Below are 19703 nucleotides of genomic sequence, written 5' to 3'. Positions count from 1 at the left end.
CCCAGGACCTTGGGATCATGACCTGAACTGAAGGTAGACTCTTACCCAACTGAGTCACCCAAGTGCCCCAGAAATGAATTTAATATTCAGTTACTTTACCCTTCAGGGATGTTTCTCTCTCTTCCTTTTTATGATCTTTATTTTCTGCTGGTAATTCTTCAAATACATAAATGTGCACACGTATATATATACACATGTGTGGGTCTATTTAATTTGCCCTTTAAATCCTTCTTACAAAAATATGTCATATACAATAAAATATATATATTTTAAATGTACATATATTTATAATAAAAATTAAAAAAGTAAAATCACTTCTTAAATCTTTAACTTGAGGCTGATGTTTGGAAAATATTAAGATATGAACAAAAAAGGGGGGTTATTGTACAGGATATTTTTAATCTCCCCCACAATCCTAATGTCTTTTGCATTGAATAAAGGTGTGACTTCTAAAAATCTAAATAAATGCATGTTAGTTCAGAACTTTCCCTTCCATGTACTATGTACTAGAGAAATACAGAAGTTTAGGAAGATCTTACAAAAGAGAACAGGAAAATTTTATGTATGGTAAAGGGTGGAGGTAAGTGAAAAGAACAGGGAGAGAGAGCACGGATAAATGATATAAACGTGTTCAGGGAACTATCAACAGATTCAGTACCATACACATACCTCATAAAATCTTAATCCCTGCAATGTGGCTTTTATTAAATACAGTTTTACATATGCACATACTATGAGTGAGGGATGATGTTTGAATAAATTACCATAGACAGTTGGCAAACATCAGTAATAAAACGATAGCAAAGAGTCATTGTTTAAACAAATATTGTAAAAGGCCCCATGAAATGTTCTGGCAGCACAAAGGAATGAGGGTTAGGTTCCTGAGATGTATGACAACACTCACCTAGAGCTGATGAGACTGAGATAACAAACATTTATCTAAATCCCAAGCATGTCCTTCTAAAAGGATATCAACAAAATAGAGAAAGACTGCTTGGAAAGAAAATAAATTTGGATCTCAAAATGTTCATTGTAAGTAAAACTAAATTTAAAATAAGGAGGCAAGCCATGAGTGATGCGCACCAGCCCTGTGAAAGTGGCTGCGGAGAAGCTTCTAGAGGCTGCGGAGAGGTACACGTCCCAGTCTGCTGACCTCTCTGAGGCTGTGGACTGGAAAATGATGCCCTGCGCCAGGAGAAGCTGGAGTTACTTGAGTACAGGTGCAGTCCCTCACCTGTGAAGTGGGTGCACTCAGAGGAACGGAGTCCCTTGAACACCAGATGAGTGAAACGGAAGTGAATGCCCTTGAAGCTGACTATCAAGACACTACTGGCCGCCTGCAGGATGATATTCAGAGCATGAAAAAAGGTCGCCTTTGGGAATACCAAGATGTGCAGAATGTCTAGATGGCTCTTGACGGTAAGATTACACCTAAAAGTAGCTGCCGGAAGGCAGGAGAGAGGGATGGCTCTGCCCCTTCCAAACGCTTCTTCCCTGAACCTGAGAGAAACCAATCTGTATTCGCTCCATCTGGTTGACCCTCAATCAGAAAGGATATTTCTGATTAAGATGGCTGAAACTGGAGATGGGCAGGTTATCAGTGAAACTTCTCAGCATCACCATGACCTTCAGTGAAAATTACACACACTTAGTGCAGCAATAGATTACTGGCAAGAATAAAAAAGAAATCCATATCTTAAAGAAACAGCTTTCAGATGCCTTTCTGCAGTTTTTCAGGAGCACAAGATAGATCAGAATAGGAGTAATCTCTGTCTTAAGAACCAACACTCCTGAAAGATTTAGGAAAAAAAGTTTTCAGCATAATCTAGTTTGTGAAGAAAACCTGTGCTAGAATACTTTTTGAAAAGTATTTTTGAATACCATTACAACTACTTTTTACCAAAAAGTATATGGCCAACTTGTTTCTGCTTTAGTAAATTTTTGGAAAACTCAAAAATAAAATAAAAGATAAAATAAGTAGACAAGCAATAATCTCTTTCTCTCTCTCACACACACACACATGTCCAACAAAAAGAATTTAACTGAGAGAGACAGCTGTTTGACATAGAAGAAGAACAGAAATCACTTTTGGAATTTGGGACTAATTCCTCAGGGTGTAATGAAAAATGTATGGACATATCCACATCCAGAAACAGATGAAAAAGCTGCAAGAAAGTCTGTAAAATAATCAATGGGAAAATCTTAATCAACTAACTGTTGACCAGCAGGAGAAACAGACGGAGAAACAGACATCAAATGTGAAGGAGACATGGCACTGGGCTGACCTGGTCATCTACAAAGAACGCTGGAATTCTTAAACAAGAATTGGTAAACACACACTTTCAAATGTGGTACAAAGAAACTAGCAATTAGAATTCCTACCATATTTGCTCAAAAATTAAGGTGAAATTACTACATTGACTGAGATTTTTTCCAGAAAGACTTGATGACGTATGTCCTGTTTCTGTTTTGAAGTTCTTTGGAAATATTAAAAATCTGGAGCAGAATTTTTAATAAAAGTCAAAAAGCGATCTTAAACCATTACACATTACAGTTAATTTTAATTTTATTATTTGAATTTTTCTGCATAATACAAGCTTTCTAGAATGAAAGAAAATTACTTTAATTTTTTATATTTACTGGTTATATTATGCATAAAGACAAGTTAATTACTGAATATACATAAGACTATGAACACAATTTTGAATTTTTTTATATTTATGAGCAAATTTTATTTTATGCATATTTTTATAATATACCACGTTAATGCTCAGTAAAATATGTCAAATGCATGTTTTTGTATACTTTTATTTAGCTTCTTAAACTGTGGAGTCTCATTTCAGTACATATCATCATTTTTAATGCTCCCTAATATACCATATTATTTTAAATTATTCTTTTTTGTTTGCTTAAGTTTTTTTTCTAAGTTTTCCATAAGCATTGATGTGATACACCTGCATTTCTAAATGTGTGAGCAAGTCTTCTTATCCTCACCTCTTTAAAAAATGTTCTAGTAGTCTGAAATCAAAACTAAAAGGCCATAACTGGGTGCATGGGTGGCTCAGTCAGTTAACTGTCTGCCTTTGCTCAGGTCCTGGGATGCCAGGGAGCCACACATCAGGCTCCCTGCTCAGTGGGGAGCCTACTTCTCCCTCTCCCTCCATCCCCTCCCTGGCTGAAGGGCATACGCGCATGCACTCTCTCTCTCTCAAATAAACAAAATCTATTTTTTTAAAAGGCCATAATTTATTTCACTGATTAGTAGAAGAAACTCTGCAATACTTGACGTTAAATATGCATATCAGGAAAAAAAATAACATAGAACTAAAACAGATAATGATTTGAATATTATCAGAAACCAGGGAGAATATTGTAAAGAGGAAATGGGATCTTGGTTAGAACTAATAAAACTGAGCTCTATTAACTAATAAAAGTTTTGAGGGGAATCTAATTTAAGGCATTCCAACAGTCACAATTTCTTAGAGGCAAGAAATATAAATGGTTCAATGAAAGAACAGGATTTAACATATAGGAAAACTTTCAGGTGTGAAAAATGTTTCATCTCAGTCAAGTGTTATTTTTAAAAGATTTTGGTTAAATTGACTGAGTACTGAAGTATAAATAATATAATTTTCTGTGTAATGGTAGAGTGGTAGCAATTACGCATCAGCTTGGAATTAGACATCCCTAGACCTGAATCCTTTCACTCAGTGGGATTAAGAAAAACACATACAGTGAATAAAGCTAAAAGATTTTTTAAAAAGCTCTGTATTTTAATCTATAAACTTTTGAAAATAAGAGAAAATGCCATCTGTATTGTGAATTGTGTTCATGTTTAAAAAAACTGTCAGTAAATAACCTAGTTTCATACATTTATGACAAGAACTTTAAGTATTATAATTATTATAAATCAGTGTGCTAAATGTTAAATCTTTGAGATGTTAATTGAAACCTGAGTAATTGAAAAGAAAAAAAAAACTTAAAATCATAAGGAAAAATACGTGTCAAATCAAGCACCAGGAAAAAGAACAGTGTGTGTGTGTGTGTGTGTGTGTGCTTGAAAATCAAAAAAAGTCAAAGTAGTAGGAGATTCCACTATCATACTCACTGAACTTTCCATATTAAAATAACTCTGGATTTTAAATTTCAAAGTCAGATTTTGTAGCACAACATTTTAAGGAAAGTGATTTCAAATGTTATGGATAGGATAGTATCAATTTTAGTTGAGTGAGAGTTGGAATGTTTTTATCTTTGAGGGCCCCTCAGTTTTTATTTTTTTAAAGATTTTATTTATTTACTTGACAGACAGAGATCACAAGCAGGCAGAGAGTCAGACAGAGAGAGGGGGAAGCAGACTCCCTGCCGAGCAGAGAGCCCGATGTGGGACTAGATCCCAGGATCCCAAGACCATGACCTGAGCCAAAGGCAGAGGCTTAACCCACTGAGCCACCAAGGCTCCCCAGCCCCTCAGATTTTTAAAGACAATTTATGGACCACATCTAGCAAACATTTTCTATCTACCCACCTACTTACCAACCTATCTATCCATGCCTTTGTTCACCTACTACTGAAGTCATCTGCTATCTTATAAAATATAATTTTAGGGACAGATGAGGCATAAAGAAATTAAAATATTTGTTGAACTACTCTGCAGAAGGAGCATTGCCTGTGAGATGAAGAATGGGAGGGGATGCCCTTGCTTGTATTTGTGGCTGCCCTTAATCTGTATGAGGTCACTAATCATTATGGTTCTTTCAGATTCTACAGTTATTTGAGATAATTCAGGAAATGACATCATTACAATTGCCTCCTTCAAATCAAGGATGAGTTTGATTTAACAAATCAAACTTTTTGGACACTTTCCCTGAAGCAAAGATTATGATTCATGGTGGCTTCATATAAAAATCTTGAAAGCTAAGAGATGGATTATTTCAGTTTAGCAAAGGCACTAAGATTCTGTACTCTTTTTTTTTTTTCTAGTCCCTGCTCCATAACTTTCAACTTACTCCATAAGCTTTGTAAACTCGTTTATAGAGATTCAAATGCTCAAAACTGAATGATTTTGAGATCATAATTTTGGAACAACAAAAAAGGGTGAAATGCTTCTTTTTTGGTTCTACAAATTAATGAAGAATGCATATATATTGAATGATATTTGAGACAAGGTTTCAGATCATTTTCAGGAGCCTAACCTTTTGCTGCCCATCATTTTAATTTCAAAAACAACTTTTCAATGCTATGTATCTAACATGGTGGGTTGATTTAATTTTAGAACCGTGTTGTCATTCTCCCTTGATGCTAAAACAATAAATATGAAGCAGTTAATGGACTAATGTGCAAACTATGCTATTTTCTGTTCAATGAATATATCAGTGGTATTATGCATAGCAGATCTCAGGAAAAGGACTATTGTTTCACCTTGAGTTACTTAAAGTCTATATAAAAATTCAAACTCTGAATTTAAATGAAAAGAAAAAAATAGATAAACTTGAAACTAAAAGTCACAATAGTTGATAGGATAGAATCTTTCTATAGAAGAGGGCATTTGAGTTGGGCCATGCCTGGTTAAACCAGTCTCGTGCCATTAGATTGGGCGGTCGCTGGAAGAGACCAACAGATAGGACTTAAATTACAGTGTGCAGCCTGTAATAACTATGCTTTATTTTGTTTTCCTAATGAAATGTAGCAATTAAAACCTCTATCACTTGGCAGAAAACAATGAAACTGGCCAGCTAAACTCTGGAAGCACTTCCAGAATCCAAGGTCATTAATTTGAGGGCCAGAATTATATATCCAACAGGATTTTTTTAAAATGTAAATTACATTGTCTCATTCTTGTCATAAATAACAACAAAAAATCAGTTCACCCCATCTCTCTCCTTTTGCTCCACCTAACGAGCATTTTGATAAGTTTTCACACAGAGTAAATTTCAAAATCTTTACCTTATTTAAACAAAACACACGCATAAATAATAGCCACAATTTTAGCTGATGTTTTCTCATGCCCTGCTTCTAAAGGCCAAGATTTGAGATGGTTTATTAAGATCTAAAGTTTTAATGCAGACATACACTTAGAAACAAGTCTACTAAAGATTATGCACTCAGAGAAATTAGGTAAATCCTCATTTGAACTATCAAAGTAATAAGTTATTTCCTTTGGGTAATTTACTTATAAATCTTATTTACTAAGATCCTTAATTGCAACCAAATAAATGATCTAAATGTACTACTAATCTGATAGGTTAAGCAATATGACCAAATCTGCATTATAATGTATTATTAAGCACGAGCTATCAAAATTAGTTCAGCTTTTAGAATTAATCTTTTCTTAATCAGTTTTTAGAATTAATCTAAATTCAGAGCTTGATTTATATCAAGGAATTTGGAACTTATTAAGTGAACTGATGTAATCACAAATCATTATTCAACTTTTCTTATATATTGAACTCATTATTGTTTAAAAAAATGGCAACAGTGCTCACATACTTGGATTATAGAAGGCTCTAATTTTTGTCTTTATACTTTTCTTTAATTTAAAATGAGTATATATAATGTGGTATGCTGGAAATGAAATGTTTCTTCAAAAAGAAGGAACTTACTTCCTAAGGTTGTATATTTGAGAAGGTTTACTAATATAAGGTGTAGTTCAGTAGGACATATAGTTTAGACCAGAATTATATTTCTTAAAGAGTTTATATATAAGAATAAATAGAATTACATGAGAAATATATATACTGAAAAGTTCAACATTAGAATTAATGTATATAATGGAATATTACTCAGCCATAAAAAAGGAAATCTTACCATTTGCAACAATGTGGATAGAACTAGACAGTATTATGCTAAGCGAAATAAGTCAGTCAGAGAAAGCAAATACATGATTTCAATCATAATTGGAATTTAAGAAACAAAACAGATGAACTTTGGGGAAGTGAGGGAAAAATACAGTAAGACACCATCAGAGAGGGAAACAAACCATAAGAGACTCTTAACTATAGGGAACAAACTAAGGATTGCTGGACGGGCGTGGATGGGGGAATGGGGTAATTGGATAATTGGGTGATGGGCATTGGGGAGGGCATTTGATGTAATGAGCGCTAGGTGTTATATGCAACTGATGAAACACTAAACTCTACCTCTGAAAGTAATAATATACCATATGTTAATTAATTGATTTTAAGTAAGATTTTAAAAAAGAATAAATAGAAGGTAATACATATGCAAGCATATGGCAGATTCACCCTATAACTTGATGCTAGCTGAAAGCTGGTCAGGAAGAGACTTCTTAGAGACAATCAGATGATCTGCCTTGAAAGGAAGAGGAAGTATGAATTGGATGGTTAGTGATGGAGGTAGGCTGGGTCTGAGAACTCGGGGGTGTCCTGCAATACCAGCCAAAATATTCCTTGATTTCACGCAGTATAGAAATCATATGTAAGCCAGAGAAAGTGAAAACAGAGTTTTGTTAAACAGCTTAAGTGATAGAGTAGAGCAGATGGAGTGTCTGGGAGACTCAGGAAGGAAAGGAGAGTGAGCCTCTCCATCGCTTGGGGTTGGGGTTTGTATTAGAAGAAGGTCTAAGAAGGAATCCAGGGTAGGTTCTGACCAAAGCCGAGTGAGAGATAAAGAACAGGTATTCTTTAAGGAGTACTGATGATCAGCTGAGATTTGTTGGCAGCTGATGACCTGGAATGTATTTGGGATCTGGCTCTCTTTAGGTGTTATCATGTGTTTGGGGGCATAGGACAAAACTCAAAGAATGATTAACTTTCTTGCTTCCCACTTAGAGTGGGAGCTTAGCTTCTGTGGCTTATTCACATGCAAAATATAGAAGATGAGTCAGTGGGACCTAGCAGAAAACCAGCAGAGAAGGAACTTTTCTAAAATGGACTCCCTCTCAGCTTTCCCACCTCGAAGTATAGGAAGAATCCGTGTCAGGTTATTATTATGTGGATGAAAGAAACAAGGTAGGAAGTTGCAGTTTGATTGTGTGTGTGTGTGTGTGTGTGTGTGTGTGATTCACAGGGAAAGAGACAGAGAGAGAAGGTAGAGAAAAAGAACATAGTAAATATAAATGAAGTAATTCCTAAGTGCAAAATTAGGAGGAACCAGAAGATATTTTTTTAAAAAGCATGTTGTCTACTTCTTGAAGTTAGAAATCTGGAATAGTTTGACTCTATAAATTTGTTTGAAAAGTATCATAATTATATGGGCAGGACTAAAACTAGAAATACAACTGAAACAGAATTTCTTGTCAAAAGTATGATCATAACACTCATGGGACTCAATTAAAACATATCATATTCTCCCAGTGTATTATATAAACACCAAAAGACATAGCATCTTATAAAAGTAGGAATAGTGCTTAGAAGTCAGCTGAGAATACAAAAAATCTGAAGTTTTTTTCAAATATATATATGGCACGTATATATGTCACACTTGCCAGACTCAAAAATGATCCATGCAGGGCATCGAGAATCCTAAGACTTGGGACCCTGCCCTCAAAAGACTTTCTACTTACTTCTCATGTCTGGGATTGCTTAGAGAGACACACTTAACATTATCAGGGGTATGTTAATATCTTTAAATCATATGATTAGATGCATGGTTCAGTTTTTATTATTTTTAGGAAAACGGAGAAACACCCAACAATTTGATAAAGATGCTTGACAAGAGTTCCTAGAATTAAGTAAGTGGAACATACTGATATTCATGCTACAATCTATATTTTCTTCTATATGATGATATATATATTTTGTTTCATTTTTAAAGACTTATTTATTTGAGAGAGAGAGAGAGAGCATGAGTGGGGGGGCGGGGCGCAGAGAGAGAGAAAGAATCTCAAACAAACTCCATGCTGAGTGTGGAGCCCAGTGCACGGCAGTGGGGAGCAGAAGCTGGGGACTGGATCTCACAAGCCTGAGATCGCTGCCTGAGCTGAAGCTAAGAGCTAGATATAACTGACTGCACCACCCAAGTGCTCTTAAGATGATATATGTTTTGACACAATTTAAAGGCCAGTACCCTGGAGGTGATGCTCTTGCTTTGATGACATGAGGGAAAGCAAGGAGGTTCTATGGTTTCCTCCCATTGTACCTTCTTCCATGTCAGACTTTTCCAGAAAAATGATGACCTTTTATTAAAACCTGTTACTTTTCATCCTTATAAGACAAAAACAAAACACACAGTGGACTAGTTATTAGGTACTCAAAGCTATTATGTGAAATTATTTTGCTTCCATTTTTTTCTTGAAATAATATAAAACAAAACAATATTTCTAGCACTTCAGTTGGCAGAGATGAAAGATGAGTGGCAGAGGGAAACTGTTCATTCCTTGGAACATTTTACACTCTTTGTCCAGGAAAGTAGCATCCCCCCCCCCAAAAAAAAAATCACTGGCATATTAATATCTTCTAAATATAGGAGGAATAAAATTCTACAGTTTGACTCTTCAGAATGGTGTAGAACTGATCACAAATAAATGAATGCATAGAGAGTCATATGAAGTGGTTGTGGAAATCTTATTTTATGAATATAACTAAGGAAAACTAGGGGGCGCCTGGGTGGCTCAGTGGGTTAAAGCCTCTGCCTTCAGCTCAGGTCATGATCCCAGGGTCCTGGAATCGAGCCTCACATCGGGCTCTCGGCTCAGCAGGGAGCTTGCGTCCTCCCCTCTCTCTGCCTACTTGTGATCTCTGTCTGTCAAATAAATAAAATCTTTAAAAAAAAAAAAAAAGAGTGTCAGTTCTGCCACCTCAGAACTAAGGAAAAGTAGCTCAAATTTCTTTGAGAGTATTTCAGAGAAGTTAAACTGGAACCGCTTCCAACATCAAACTTATTTGCTTGATACTAAGGTGAGAATATGGGAGAGAAAAAGAGGCGGCCGAAGAGCCATCAATATATAACATTTTCTTAAAATAGAATATTTTAATAAATAAATGTGTAGTATGATGGCTACAGATCTGAGGGCCCAGTAGAGAACCCCAAGTTGCCTCCTTTTGGAAGGACAACAATCAACCATCTGCTAAACTCACTTGCTTGAAGCAAAAATTGCCAAAAGTTGGTAGAGTTTCCCCCTTGCCTGTGAAGTCCCTCTCCCTAACAAGTCATTTCATACTTAACAAACCAAAGAAACCAACAGCAGAACCACAGCGCAAAGGAACAAAAAGCTTCTGCAGAATAAAACACAAGCCTTCTCAAGCATCCCACTGGTCCTTTATTCACCAAGAACCAAAGAACACTTCACATTTCTTCTTTGAATATCTAAACATTTTTTCCTTGTTAAGTAAATGATTGCCTGTCTTGGAATAGCAATTTAACGTTTCGACAGAATGAAGGCATTTTAAAAAGTGCAGTCATTCAATGCTGTATCCATTAAACCAACGCATGTTTACTTTCGTTGACCATGGTTATTTGTGCATACCTTAAATGAGCTTCTATATTGGTTATTATTCGTATCATTAAATCGCTTTTTACTGACTTTACCTGCCACCTCCTGAAGGGAAGAGCCAATTGTCAAGACTAAATAGCTTTCTTATGTCTATGGGATTTGCCACTTCAAAAAAAGCAAAATGCTTGGCTTTTTCCTGAAGGCTGAGTAAAGAAAGTCTCACCAGGGCCCTAATATATGTTCAACATGGGGAAAATTATGGACTAATAAGTGCAGCAGTGCTTCAGCTACTAAAACTGTTCATGAAAAGGTGAGATTGGACAAAACCATAAAATTTATAAGATTTCATACTTAAATGAAGACCTTTTATCTTTGTCATTATATTATACAAGGACTATCATTTTTCTAATTGCATACATTACCTTAAAACAATGTTGCTCTTTTGATCTACTAAATAAAAAACAGCAAATACTGAATAATACATTTTTGAATCAATGTCTTCAATCTCACGTTCCCCAACATTTGAAAAGAACTCAGTACTAGCAAAGTGGGTATTAGAGATACTGCTTTACATAGAACTTAGGTTACAGGAAGTTTTGAACTAGAAAATCCTTTGTTACCGAGGAGGTAAGCTGTTTTCAGAGGCAGAAAGATGAACTTGCCACTCAGTGCTACAGCAGTTTTTGCAAGTGGTTCTTGTCTGCATCATAACTAAATGTGCACAAGGACTGTTGAATGTAAAGAGGGAGGGGAACAGGAGGAAGAAGGGAAGGAGGGGGAAAGAGAGTGGCCTTGTATTAGAGTCAGTTAAATCATAACCTCTTTTGCAAAATGAACCATGAATAGCACCATATTCATTTTCAAATTGGCCCACAGGGATGGAGCACCATAAGTTTTCAGTAGTAAAAATAATTGAACAGTAACATACCAACTAGTTATACTTTGATTCTTTGGGTTTTGTTTTTCAAGACCATTCTTGCATTTTATTTTGTTTTGTTTTCTGGATGAATTGACAGGGGAGGATAATTTAAGAAGAATCTATCACAGCCTCCAGATAAATTTATATTTCAGAAACTTCCTGCCCAAATTCACTAATAGGAATGTCTACTCTTTTGTGCTAATACACATGCAAATTTTTGAAATAAAGACTTTATCCTTTGTCTTGTAAAAATTTACAGTAAAAAGTAATTGTAGTTAGTTTTCTTCACCTAATTTAACCATCATTATTATTCTGGCAGCCAGGAACGACAAAGATTTCTGAAACACTTAAATTATAAGATGCTCATCGGGCTCTCTGCTCAGCGGGGAGCCTGCTTCCTTCTCTCTCTCTCTCTGCCTGCCTCTCTGCCTGCTTGTGATCTCTCTCTGTTAAATAAATAAATAAAATCATAAATAAATAAATAAATAAATAATAAGATGCTCAAAAGGCAAATATACCATTGCAACTCTAGGAATGTTATTTCTTCTGTCTTGAATATTATTGCATCATGAGGGTTTATAAATTATATATATAAATATATAATTTTTATAGTAAGTTTTAGCATATATTGAGAAGCATCTGCCTAAGTGCATCATTATGAGCATTTCTTTTTTTCTAGAAAAATAAATATGTGATTATTAAATTTCAGCTCGAGAGTTAGAAAAAGGGGCAGAAAGCTCCACAGAATAACTATGATTTAAATTTGGCTGTTTCTTTATAAAATCAATTGAAAAATAATAAAATACCTATAAATGGAGCAAGATATAATGATACTGAGGAACTGCTTTCTTTAAAACAGTCCATATTGTATTAACTTTATTGGAAAATAATGTATATTAGCGGTATCCTATCAAATATTTTCATGTGCAAAGAAAAACAAAGTGGAAAACTTGAGAATGATCCAACAATCCTCACACTGAAAGGAAAGCCCAGTTACACTAGATTGAAGGATAGTGAAAAATTCCTTTATTTCCTTTTAAGTTCTTGGCTGGCTAATAATAAAACTGAAAAGGACAGATTAACAAGAGAAAAACAAATTTAATTTCATACCTATGGGAGTCCTGTAAAAATATGAGACTCCTAGGCTGGTAAGTAATTAAGCTTTATATACCAATCTGAGCTTAGGAGAAAGGGGCAGAGGACTGGGACTACAAAGGAGAGGAAGACAGTTTACACAAAGATGAGAAGAGCGAAAGTTTGATGAACAAATGGTTCCTATACCATGCAAAAAAGTCTTTTTACTGGTAACAGTTCTCTTCCTGGTTCAAGCCCCCTATCTAAATTCTTGTAGGCAGTTTAGGGGAGAGGTAGAAAGCTTTCCTGATCTCCTGGGTCTTAACTGCCTTCAGCTCAGAACAATCCAGAAGTCAATGTGGCTCACTTAGAAGGGCAGATTCTGCTTCCTCTCAGGTGTACTGATCACTATGTGCATATAAGGAAACCATTTTAGGTCGAGGAAAGAACCAACCAAATGCATTACAAGGGAAAGTTTCTAGCACTCACAGGAGACCTAGAATAACACCAGTTCCCATAAGCCATAGTGGAAAATCTAATAATTCACATGGCAGTGTGTTAAGAAAGAACTTGCCTTCGGGGTGGACAAAATTAACCCTAGACTGGACATCCTTCTGGTCCTAGCTAGTTAAACATAAAAGCAGAACCTAGACAGATAAGTCTGTTTCCAAATAACAGCATTCTAGAACAAGACTCGGAACATTTAAAAAATCTAAAAATATGCAGTACGAAATAATGTCACCTTTACAATGCAATGCTATCCAATTAAAAATTGCCAGATATTCAGAGAGACAGGAAAGCACAATCCATAATGAGAAATTCAGTCAATCCAAACTGAACCATAGTAGCAAATGATTGAATTAGTAGATAGGGTTATTAAATTAGTATGATTTTATTACATGTCTTCAAAAAGATAGAGAAATCATAGAACATACTTATCAGACACAGGAGATATAATAAAACCATAAATCAAAATTCTAAAGATGAATTTTTGTTTCTCATTAACTTCCATGTTCATAGAATTAAAGCAGTAATTTTATATAAGCCTATAAGCCAATAAAATAGAAGATAGTCAGATGTCAAAGTTGAGTCCTTGAAAGGTGACGAATCCAAATTGAGATATGTGCCATAAAGTATAAATAGATTTTAAAAACTTAGTTTGATAAAATATTATACATTTTGATATTATTTTATATTGATTACATATTGAAATGATAATAATATTGATATAGAGCTAAATATAGTATTAACATTGACTTCATTGTTATCCTTTTACTCTTTTTAATGGCTACTATAAAAATTTAAAATTCCTATGTGCTTGCATGTGTGGTTCACACATACCTATTTCCAATAGATAGCATTGGTCCCAGAGAGGCGGAAACTGGGTCTTAAGGAAGTCGACCTGTCCACAATCACTATGGGAGATACTGCAAGGGCTGATACCAAATTCAAGTTACCTGCCCCCACATCCATAACAGGGATCCTCTTGTTCTTCAATGATGATTTCCAATTCAATGATGCACATATACTATGTACTCTGACATACAGTTATAAAGAACATGAAAGAGGAGAGTGTTTCATAGGGCCTGAGCACTCTTTCTGCAGAAATAGTTCCTTATGTAATGATCATTGTCTTTTTTAATGTATTTTATTTCTAATTTGTATCTATATGCATGAGATAATTATGGCCTTATTAAAATCTCTTTTGCTCAAATGTGTTTTAAAATTTTCATAATAGAAAAAAAGGCTAATTAAGGATGTAAAAACTGCTGAGGCATAAACTGTAGCAACCGAAATTTCAATGATAAAGCATTGTTAAGGGATTAGCACAAATTAGTTTTAGTAACGCTAGGGCGCTAGGCACAAAGTGGCTAGAGTTATATCTTCTGATTGAGAGAAACTATCCACATGCTATTTACAGATTTAAGAAAGCTGCCTCAATTATGTCTTGTTCTTAGTTGGGAAAGTAAGAAATCTTCTGTAGAAAGCTCAGATCTCCTACCTAGAAAAATGTACACATACATAATCTTTGAAGTTGCAAACAATTTCAAAGGGCTTATGCCAGCCCATCTTCTGACTTTCAGATCCCTGAAGCACAGGGTAAGAACTTCTCCGTTGTACCTTTGTGCCCCTGTTCCCCAACCCTAAGCAGTAAGTGCCAGCATAAAGGTGCATTATGTAAGTTTTTTTCCTGTTTAATGCTTACAGATGATTGGAGTAAATACATAAAATAAGTAACTATCTTAGAGAGAAGAACAGGCTCTGTCCTAATATTACTGGTAAAGAAAAACTGAAAATAAAGTGTTACTGATTTGGAAAGAAAAGAACAAAATGGAGCTGATATATTAATAGCTTGTAAAGTGGACTTTAGTTGAAAAAGAAAGAATATTACCAGAGATATGAAGGAAGTTTCTTAATGATAAAATGGTCAATTCATCAAGAAGAAAAACCTAAGAGTATTTGCCTCTCAGAAAGGCACTTCAAAGAACATGGTGAAAAAAAGTTGACAGTACTAAATCCTTAATCCATAGTTTGGGATTTTTATAAGAATATTGAAATTTTGAAAATTACTACCACAGAAATTAACTTAATTTACATTTATGAAGCACCTTGCACAACAAATGAAAAAAAAAAAAAACACAAAACCACACACACACACACATTATTTTCAGATACACAAGGAATATTCACCATGATATATTATATGCTGGACTATAAAATATGCTTCAATACATTTTACGTGATTAAAATCATAAAGTACATTCCAGGAAAAATGAATTAATGCAGAAATTAGTAACAAAAAGATACTGGGAAAATTCCCAAGTGGTTGGAAATTCAGTAGAATACTCCCAAATAACCATAGGTCAAAGGAGAAAGCATACAAAAAATTAGTCAATATTTCAACATGAATTTAAAAAAACAATAAAACCCCCCAAATTTATGAGGAAATGTTAAAACAGTTTTAGAGGAAAATGTATACTTAGATTTAATACTTAAAAAATAAAACAATTTGAAAGCAATTTAAAAGATTCTACCATAAGAAACTAGAAAATTAAGAGCAAAATAAACTCAGAGTAGGTACAGGAAAGACTATAAAGAGAAGAATGGGAATAAAAATAACAAACAAGAAGAGAAATTAACATAGTCAATAGAAGATTTTGGGGAGGAAAAAAGGAACTTGAAAAATCCCAAGTAAGATTGATCAAGAAAATAAAATTACTAAAATTATGAATTAGAGGATATGGCTATTATATCTATAAATATTATAATTTTAAAAGGAAATATGAACATCTTCATACTCCCCAAATTCAACAATTTAGATATAATTGATACTCTTTAAAGAGCACACTTACTAAAATGAATTTAAAAAATAGAAAACCTGTTATCTATATCTATGAGGAATTGAATTATTGTCATCTTCTTTCAAAGAAAACTAGGCTCTAATTAGCTCACTGCTATATGCTACCAAACATTTAAGAAAGAAATCACACCAATCTTACAAAATTTTTTTCAGAAAGTAGAAAAATATATAATTTTCCAAATTATTTCCTGAGACCAATATAAACTGGTAAGAAAGCATGGAAGGAACATTACAACAGAAGAAAATATAAAGCAATACCATACATGAACATAACACAAAATTCATCAATAGGACATTAGAAATAAAAACTAATGGGGCGCCTGGATGGCTCAGTCAGTTAAATGTCTCACTCTTGATTTTGACTCATGATCTCAGGGTCATGGGACCAGTTCCACAATGGGCATGGAGCTTGCTTGGGATTCTGTCTCTCCCTCTCCCTCTCCCTCTGCCCTCCCCCACCCCACTCTCTCTGTCTCTGTGTCTTAATTAATCAATTAATTAAAATAGGACCTAGCAATGTCTAAATGACAAAATATTATGACCAAATTGAGTTCATCCCAGGAATGCACGATTGTTTCTACAACCAAATATGAAACTGTTACTCACCATAATAACAGTACAAGTAAGAAATATGTTGTTATAATAGATGCAGTAAATGTCAAAAGTTAACACTCATGTGTAAAATTCCCAGCAAAAATAGGAGAAGAAGGGACTTTTTCGTCTGGTAAAAGGACCTTATAGTTATCAAAATACTAAATGGTGAAATATTAAATAATTTCTCCCTGAGATTGAGGAAAAGTAAGGGTGTTCATATTCCTATTCAGTATGTGCTAATGAACCTAGTCAAATGAAATTACTTAGTGAAATAAGACAAGAAAAAAAAAAGCACATAATAATTGAAAAGAAAAACACACCACCATATTTATTTCCAGACAAATAGATATGTTTAAGGACTCAACAACAAAATATATAGAGACACTATGCAAATGTCACAAAGTTGAGGGATACAAAGTAAATAGTTGTGTATATAAGATATGTTTAAGGACTCAACAACAAAATATGTAGAGATACTATGCAAATGTCACAAAGTTGAGGGATACAAAGTAAATATTCAAGATTTTATCATATTTCTAAAAATTGGCAACAAACAATTGGAAAATGTATTGCCACTTGCAACAGCACCAAAATACATAAATTGCACTGGATTAAATTTAAACCAAAGTGTGCAAGTCTGATGCACTAAAAGTTATAAAACATTGCGGAAAGAAATTTAAAAGATCCGTATAATTGAAAGATATATCAGACTTATTGCTTGGAGGATTTATAATTGTTAGAGTGTCAATTCTCCTCAATCTTTCCTGAAGATGCTTTGTTACTTGAATCGAATTCCAGTAGACATTTTATAGATCTAATAAACTGATTTTAAAATATTTGTAGATAAACAAGAATTTTGAGAAAGAAAAAAATTGAAAATTACATCACCTGATTTTAAGAAGTTCTATAAAAATATCTTAAAGTACATAATCTCAAGTTATAAATATAGATAGTAGGTCAATGAAACAAAATCACAATACCAGATACAGACCCACACAAGTACAGTGAAATGCTTTTCAACAGACACCAGTGCATTCCAATGGGGAAAGAATTGCTTTTTAAGCAAATAATGTTGAAATCGCTTACTGGATATCCATTTGGAAAAATAAAACAAACAAACCAAAAATACCCTGACTCCTATTTCTTACCAAACACATAAAATTAGAGCTGATCACAGACATAAAGATAAGGGCTAAAATGGTGATGTTTCTAGAAGTGAATATGCAAAATATTTTTAAGACTTTGTGGTAGGAAAATTTTTGTTAGATAAGGAAAAATACCCGTTAATCATTAAAAGATGATTCATTGGACTTCACCAATATGAAAAAATACTTGCTTTGCAAAGAGCATGATAAATAAAGTGAAAAGGCAAACTACAATTTAGAGTTGCTAAATGAAGAAGATTAAAATTCCAAGTGTTGTGCATGATGGGGAACAGCTAGATTGCTCTTACCTTGCTGACCACACTAAAAAATGGTGCACTTTGAAAAACAGGTGGCCTCTGTTTCATAATGTTTAATTATACCTATTTTATAACCCAGCAATTACAGAGAAAGAGAGAGAGAGATTGATTCCCAAATACCTGAAAAAAGATTTACAAGAATGTTCTTAGTAACTTTATTTTATAAGGCAAGGCTGAAAACAATTCAAATGCCCCAAGAGTAAGTAAAAGGCTAAAACATACTGTGGTTTCTTCATGCGATGGAATATCACTCAGCACTAAAAAGGAGCAATCTACTGATTCGAAAATACACATGAATTTGAGACATTTTTACTAGTAAAAGAAACTGTACAAAGCGTATATACTGCATAATTCTAATTATAAAAATTTAAAGAACAGACAAAATTAACCTATGGTGGCAGAAGTCAGAAAAGTGTTTACATTTGAGGGGATGTTTCCTGAAGGGGGATACTCAGGGAATTTCTGGAGTGATGCACATAAATATCCTGTATCGTAATTTGCATATGTTTGCCCAAACTCAGTTTGGCTGTTGACTTAAAATTTGCATAGTCTCTTACCTATAAATAATACCTTTTAAAGGCCACATCTGGAGTCAGTGAGAAAGCCTTAGTATTCTAAATGTTTCTAATTATAATTGGCCCTGTTGCTGTTTATTTAGCTCAGGTCAGAGGACACACAAATGAAAGTGTATGCACTCTTTCTCCACACCACTTAGCTTCCTCCAGAAGTTAAACCTGGTCATTTCAGAGTTCTGAGCATTTTTTGTTTCTTTCCTTTCTCTCTTTCTCATTCTCTCTCTCTCCCTTCTTCTTCTCTCTCTCTCTCTCTGTCTCTGTCTCCCTCTTACTATCTTTCCCCCCTCCCTCCTTCTCCCTCCTTCTCCCTCTCTCTTCTCTTTTTGGTACAAGGTTTCAGGTATCCTAGAACCAGTCGTCTTTCTCTGGCTCTCTATACCCCAAACCCAGGCACCTGAGTTTGGAGGCTGCTGCAGGGACATTCCCTGGTAACAGTTTCCTGCCTGTATTTTGATTCTATCCTACTTCTTTGGTCTCTGTTACTTGTAGACTGTGTGCTCATTACTCTTAGGGCTGGAGAGAAACATGTCTTTGGTAAGAAAAATCCTTTGTCCTCCAAAAGGCCTTTACGGCCCCAGCAGATCAGAATCCTGATCCCAGCAACTCTCTAACAGAGGCAGGAGATGCATAGAGCTGAACTGTGTGCCTTTGGCTCCCGTAAGTGACTCACCCTAGGACGAGCCTCACACAGGCAGAGCCCCTCGGCTCCCCGGACTCACCTGGTGCTGAGGCCCAGCGCGGGCAGCGGAGGCAGCAGGGAAGTGCGCGGGGATGAACTCCTTGCTGTCGCCTGCCCAGGGTCCTCCTTCCCTCGCTGCCTGCGCTCTCCCTCCTCCTCCGGGTCCCAGGAACTCACGATGAGCAGCCCTCTTCCGCGGCCGACAGGCAGAGACGGACTGACCGACCTATGTCTCTTAAAACCAGGAGCCGGGCGCCTGGAATCCGTTTCGCCAGTGATGTCACCGGCGGCCTAGGAGAACCCTGCCGGGGATCGCTGGGCGCCGCTGCTCCCAAGGCCAGAGGGTGCGCTGTCTCTCGAGTTGGGAGAGTGGAGGGGATGCCCAGCGATGGCCCCGCGCGCTCGGGTCTCCCGCTGCACACCCAAAGAGGCGGATTCTTTAGTCCCGCTTCTCTAGAGGATGGGGAGGGTCGGGCTGGGGGGGGATGAAGGGGGGGAAGAGAACTCCAATCGGCCAGGAGTGGAACCTGAGTGCGCCGTAGAAGGTGACACTGAGTTCATTGGGAAGGACTGTCTTAGAGTCACAGGCAGGTGTCCCTCACCTGATTACCCAGTGTTTGGAAGACCAGTGTGTTCCAAAGAGATTGTC

At 35.5% G+C, this 19703-nt stretch overlaps 1 protein-coding gene and 1 pseudogene across 1 annotated transcript in view; one reads left to right on the top strand and one right to left on the bottom strand.

Moving 5' to 3' along the window:
* Positions 1-19406, bottom strand: part of LOC122912791 (zinc finger protein 133-like) — a 50672-nt gene extending 31266 nt beyond the window's left edge. The window contains exon 1 of the mRNA XM_044258972.1: positions 19095-19406. The gene's annotated coding sequence lies outside the window, so the exon portion shown is untranslated. The remainder of the gene's footprint in view (positions 1-19094) is intronic.
* Positions 1076-1635, top strand: LOC122913581 (annotated as a pseudogene).
* Positions 19407-19703: the final 297 nt, after the last annotated feature.

This window comes from Neovison vison, chromosome 7 (assembly GCF_020171115.1).
Source record: "Neovison vison isolate M4711 chromosome 7, ASM_NN_V1, whole genome shotgun sequence".
Lineage (NCBI taxonomy): Eukaryota > Metazoa > Chordata > Mammalia > Carnivora > Mustelidae > Neogale > Neogale vison.
Note: the sequence above shows the minus strand (reverse complement) of the source record. Positions and strands in the feature narration are given on the sequence as shown.